At 43.1% G+C, this 6000-nt stretch overlaps 1 long non-coding RNA gene across 1 annotated transcript in view; it reads left to right on the plus strand.

The window, feature by feature from the left end:
- Positions 1-5594, plus strand: part of LOC141129634 (uncharacterized) — a 29175-nt gene extending 23581 nt beyond the window's left edge. Inside the window, exons 2-3 of the long non-coding RNA XR_012241849.1 lie at positions 3536-3613; positions 5480-5594. This is a non-coding gene — a long non-coding RNA (uncharacterized lncRNA). The remainder of the gene's footprint in view (positions 1-3535; positions 3614-5479) is intronic.
- Positions 5595-6000: the final 406 nt, after the last annotated feature.

Raw genomic sequence — 6000 nt, forward strand, 5'->3', positions numbered from 1 at the left:
CCCTGCTCTCGCGAACGCAAGCGTCGGTCTGGCGTCAAATGTAAACAGCAATTGCACCATGCATGTGAGGTATCACCGCGAAGGTCAGATCGAGGGCAGTAATTTTATCAGTAGACCTCCTCTGTAAATCTAAAGTGGTAACCTGTAAAGGCTTTTAAAGGCTTTTAAAAATGTATTTAGTTTGTCGCCACTGCACGTTTGTGCGCAATTTTAAAGCATGTCATGTTTGGTATCCATGGACTCGTCCTAAGATCATCTTTTTTATTTCATCAAACATTTGGGCAATATAGTGTGTTTTAGTGCATAAAAATTTAAAAAAGTGTGTTTTTTCCCCAAAAAATGCGTTTGAAAAATCGCTGCGCAAATACTGTGTGAAAAAAAAAAAATGAAACACCCACCATTTTAATCTGTAGGGCATTTGCTTTAAAAAAATATATAATGTTTGGGGGTTCAAAGTAATTTTCTTGCAAAAAAAAATAATTTTTTCATGTAATCAAAAAGTGTCAGAAAGGGCTTTGTCTTCAAGTGGTTAGAAGAGTGGGTGATGTGTGACATAAGCTTCTAAATGTTGTGCATAAAATGCCAGGACAGTTCAAACCCCCCCCAAATGACCCCATTTTGGAAAGTAGACACCCCAAGCTATTTGCTGAGAGTCATGTCGAGTCCATGGAATATTTTGTATTGTGACACAAGTTGCGGGAAAGAGACAATTTTTTTTTTTTTTTTGCACAAAGTTGTCACTAAATGATATATTGCTCAAACATGCCATGGGAATATGTGAAAATACACCCCAAAATACATTCTGCTGCTTCTCCTGAGTACGGGGATACCACATGTGTGAGACTTTTTGGGAGCCTAGCCACGTACGGGACCCCGAAAACCAGGCACCGCCTTCAGGCTTTCTAAAGCTGTAAATTTTTGATTTCACTCTTCACTGCCTATCACAGTTTCGGAGGCCATGGAATGCCCAAGTGGCACAAACCCCCCCCAAATGACCCCATTTTGGAAAGTAGACACCCCAAGCTATTTGCTGAGAGGTATAGTGAGTATTTTGCAGACCTCACTTTTTGTCACAAAGTTTTGAAAATTGAAAAAAGAAAAAAAAAAATTTTCTTGTCTTTCTTTATTTTCAAAAACAAATGAGAGCTGCAAAATACTCACCATGCCTCTCGGCAAATAGCTTGGGATGTCTGCTTTCCAAAATGGGGTCATTTGGGGGGGGGGGGGGGGGTTGTGCCACCTGGGCATTCCATGGCCTCCGAAACTGTGATAGGCAGTGAAGAGTGAAATCAAAAATTTACACCCTTAGAAATCCTGAAGGCGGTGATTGGTTTTCGGGGCCCCGTAACACACTGACACCCGCTGCAGATGACGTTTTGGATGCAGTGCTGGAAATGTGGGGTTCTCACACTGCGTTCTGCTGGGAACCGGCCAATAAAAGCAGCCGGACTCACACAATGCGAAGTCATTATGTTATCCATACATAACCATTAACAACATTTAGTTGCAGACAGTTTAGGGAAAGAGGGAAAGCTCTGTGTCCGTTATCTGCAGCTAGTCATGCAGTCAGGACCGTCTTTAATATTGATTGGACCCTGGGCAAACGTTTTCTTGGGCCCTCCCGAATCCACTTGTCAACTATTTTCAGGCAGTATAGGCTCAAATGGGCAGCTGCTTTGGGCCCCACAACAATGACTGGGCCCGGGGCAGCAGCCCCTTTTGCCCTGCGTTAAAGACGGCCCTGCACGCCGTGCTTTTAGCAGCAGAAAATGACACACTTTCCCTTTTCTTCCTGAAATGTTGCTTCTCATACATCCTCATGTTGATTCTCACCCTTATGCTGGCATTCGTTGTTTGCATGCGTGGTCTGACAATCGTTAGTAAGCTGTCAAAGGTGGACACTGACATTCTGGGAATGTTGTAAGGCCTCATGCATGTGTGTTTATCAGGCTTAGGCTGGGGAGCGGGGAGATGTCGCTTCCTATATAATTGCCACTCGTGCATGAAGGAGAGAGAATCCATATAGTATAATACGTCTTATTGTAATAAAAGGTAAAACCACACTTACAATAATCTAGAGTTATAACCGCTTTGTGCAAACATCCTAAAAGTTCTTCCTATAGGGCAGTCGGCTCACTCCAGGAACTGGCTTGGTTCTCACAACCTCACGTGCATTCCACCGTGCGTCAGACTGAACGTCAACGCGTTTCACCCCTCCCACAGGGCATTATCGGAGGGGTGAAATGTGTCAAAGGTCGTTGATAACGCCCTGTGGGGGGCGAAACATGTCATCATAGATTCTGGTTCCTCAGTGACGTCACGGAAGGTGGAACGCACGTGAGGTTGTGAGAACGGAGTCAGTTCCTGAAGTGAGCCGACTGCCCTATAGGTAGAACTTTTAGGATGTTTGCACAAAGCGGTTATAACGCTGGAATATTGTAATTGTGTTTTTAACCTTTTATTACAATAAACAAGACGTGCGTTACACACAGGGTGCAGGAGTGTGTTACACACAGTGCAGGGTTCACGAGTGCATTACACACAGAGTGCAGGGTTCAGGAGTGTATTACACACAGTGCAGGGTTCACGAGTGCATTACACACAGAGTGCAGGGTTCAGGAGTGTGTTACACTCAGACTGCAGGGTTCAGGAGTGCATTACACACAGAGTGCAGGGTTCAGGAGTGTATTACACACAGTGCAGGGTTCACGAGTGCATTACACACAGAGTGCAGGGTTCAGGAGTGTATTACACTCAGACTGCAGGGTTCACGAGTGTATTACACTCAGACTGCAGGGTTCAGGAGTGTGTTACACTCAGACTGCAGGGTTCACGAGTGTATTACACTCAGACTGCAGGGTTCAGGAGTGTGTTACACTCAGACTGCAGGGTTCAGGAGTGCATTACACACAGAGTGCAGGGTTTAGGAGTGTATTACACACAGAGTGCGGGGTTCAGGAGTGTCTTAAACACACAGAGTGCAGAGTTCAGCAGTGTCTTAAACACACAGAGTGCAGAGTTCAGGAGTGCATTACAATCAGAATGCAGGGTTCAGGAGTGCATTACACACAGAGTGCTGGGTTCCAGAGTACGTTACACACAGAGTGCGGGGTTCCAGAGTGCGTTACCACACAGTGCAGGGTTCCAGAGTATATTAAACACAGAGTGCGGGGTTGCAGAATGTGTTACACACAGAGTGCGGGGTTCCAGAGTGCGTTACACACAGTGTACAGGGTTCACGAGAAAATGCTTTCAAGACATTTAATAATATAATACTAAAGCAGAACTCCGAGCAAGACAGTTTCAAATGGAATGGGGAAGGGATTCCACTGGAGGGATTCTGCTCACTTCCTCTCTTGCTGAGATGATAGGAAGTGAGGAGAAACTATCCCAGGCAGGACATAAAAAAAAAAATGAAACCTTGGAAAGATTTGAGCCTTCTCCCCACTCCATCCAAATCTGAAGAAAAACATTTTGAGCAGCATTCTAATTTAAAATTTGTACTTAACCTTACTGTCTTTATTTTTCTTTATAGATTCAAATACTGGCACAAGAAGGAGAGGAGAGACAAAGGGGGAAGAGAGAGATGGAGAAGGATAAAGAAAAGCGGAAAGTAAGAGAGCAGATGAGACAGGAGAAGATAAATCGAGAGAGAGTGAAAAAACTGAAGGAGAAAGAAGAGGAAGAGACGTATACAGGAAGAGAAATAGATAGCCACTTTAAGACCTGCTAATGTACATAAAGGGCCGCTGATAGAAATCATGGGGGCCCGTACAGCCTACCTGTCGGGGCCCCCTTCAGCCCCATCCCTATCCCCTTCCAGGCTTTCAGCAGCTGCAGGAGGAAATTGGAGAGATTTGTTCCTCTAGATCAGTGTTTATCAACATTTTACCAGTCATGGCACGATATATTGCCTCTTCACTGCCTGTCAACTGCCTCTGAAAAGCGATCTGTGCCTGGATTGCTTTTCAGAGGAATGGTATTTTCTTGTTGGTATTCTGAACCGCTCTAAGAAAATCAGGTTGTGATCATACGGAAAAAGGGTATCAGGTTTAAAAGTAGTGTGTGTATACACACACATCTAAACACACATGTATGCACATATACACACACATATACATATAAATACACATAAATATACACACACATATACACACACGTAAACATACACACACACATATACATACACATATAAATACATACACATACACATAAATACACACACATACACATATAAATACATACACATAAATACACGCACATATACATACACATATAAATACACACACAAATACATACACATATAAATACATACACATAAATACACACACATATACATACACATATAAATACATACACATAAATACACATATAAATACATACACATAAATACACACACATATACATACACATATAAATACACACACATATACATACACATATAAATACATACACATAAATACACACACATATACATACATACACACACATATAAATACATACACATAAATATACACACATATAAATACATACACATAAATACACACACACACACACGTAAATATACACATATAAATACATACACGTAAATATACACACACATAAACGCACACACACAGACACATCTCTTAAATGGTAGCTGCTAAGGGGGACCTGCAGTTACACATGGCAGAGGTCATGAGGCTAGATTTACATAGCAGCAGGCAACTTTTTTTTTTGGGACGGGGGACAAAAATAACAGCTGTCTGGCCATGCTTTCTCAACAGAATAGGCCCCTCACTTCTACTGTATATCCAAAATCCATGCATTTGAAGGGTCTTTGATCCCCTCTCCTGAGGGGATAATGTGAGAATTTACCATTTACTATAGTTAGTTATATGCCTCTTCCCTGCCCTCTGATTTTGAGCACACACGTATACAGATGAATTATTCCGCCTGGGAAGGTAATATGCAGGCCGGGACATGAGCCAGCATGCGGAGCAGCCGCGGAAGTGACATGCACCCGAAATAGAAAAAATAGTCCCTCCCACATATCCACAAGAACATGAATACGGAGGTACCCAGAAAGAAGAAAAAAACCCTCAGATAAGTCAGAGCGGGGCGAGGGGGATGCTGGCTGGAGAAAGACTTTTTTTTTTATTCTGCATTCATTCTTTTATTCTCTGATTGCCGGGCCCCCCTGCTGGCTGGGCCCGGTACAACAGGGCCAGTTGTACTGGCTTATCAGCAGCCCTGTGTACATATATGTTTCGGGTTTCAAGTGATATACCGGGATGATGCCTGCAGCTGCACGTAGCAGGCCGACCTCCTCTGTATAGAAAACTTCCTGATAAAAATTGGCATTTTTGGGGAAACGCGTAGATCATAAATGACATAAAGTCCTAAACTAATAGGTATTGCAGAAGTGACAGGCTATGATGTAGCTGAAAGGTGATACTCCTGTGTTATGTCCACTAATAAATCCTTTTCTTTACTACAGTATGGCTGCATCTCAAAATGCTTCTGTTTTGAAATGGACGATGAATCAGACGAGGAAGAGGAAAAACTGCCGAGTGGGGAAATGGAGGAAAGAGAAGAACAGCCGGCTGAGGGAGAGAGAGAGGGGGGCAGGGAGAGAGAGGGAGGGGAAGAGCCTCTTAAAGAAGAAGATACAGGTCTTTGAGAGCCAGAAATCTTGCTTGCAAATAAATTCTTTCAAAAATCAGACAATGTGATTGACTGGATTTGTTTCCACATTTTGTCTCTCATAGTTGAGGTATACCTATGATGACAATTACAGGCCTCTCTCATCTTTTTAAGTGGGAGAACTTGCACAATTGGTGGCTGACGAAATACTTTTTTACCCCACTGTATATTCACCTGGTGATCCTGCTAGTAAGTCTGTTGTTTTTCAAAAGAACGCGCTGTCTTGCATGAATCAAACCACATAACACTGGCAAAGGGGGTGGAGTTAGAGGCGGACCCATAGGGGGTGGCAAAATTAGGTTTCGCCTAGGGTGT

Source organism: Aquarana catesbeiana, linkage group LG02, assembly GCF_042186555.1.
Source record: "Aquarana catesbeiana isolate 2022-GZ linkage group LG02, ASM4218655v1, whole genome shotgun sequence".
NCBI lineage: Eukaryota > Metazoa > Chordata > Amphibia > Anura > Ranidae > Aquarana > Aquarana catesbeiana.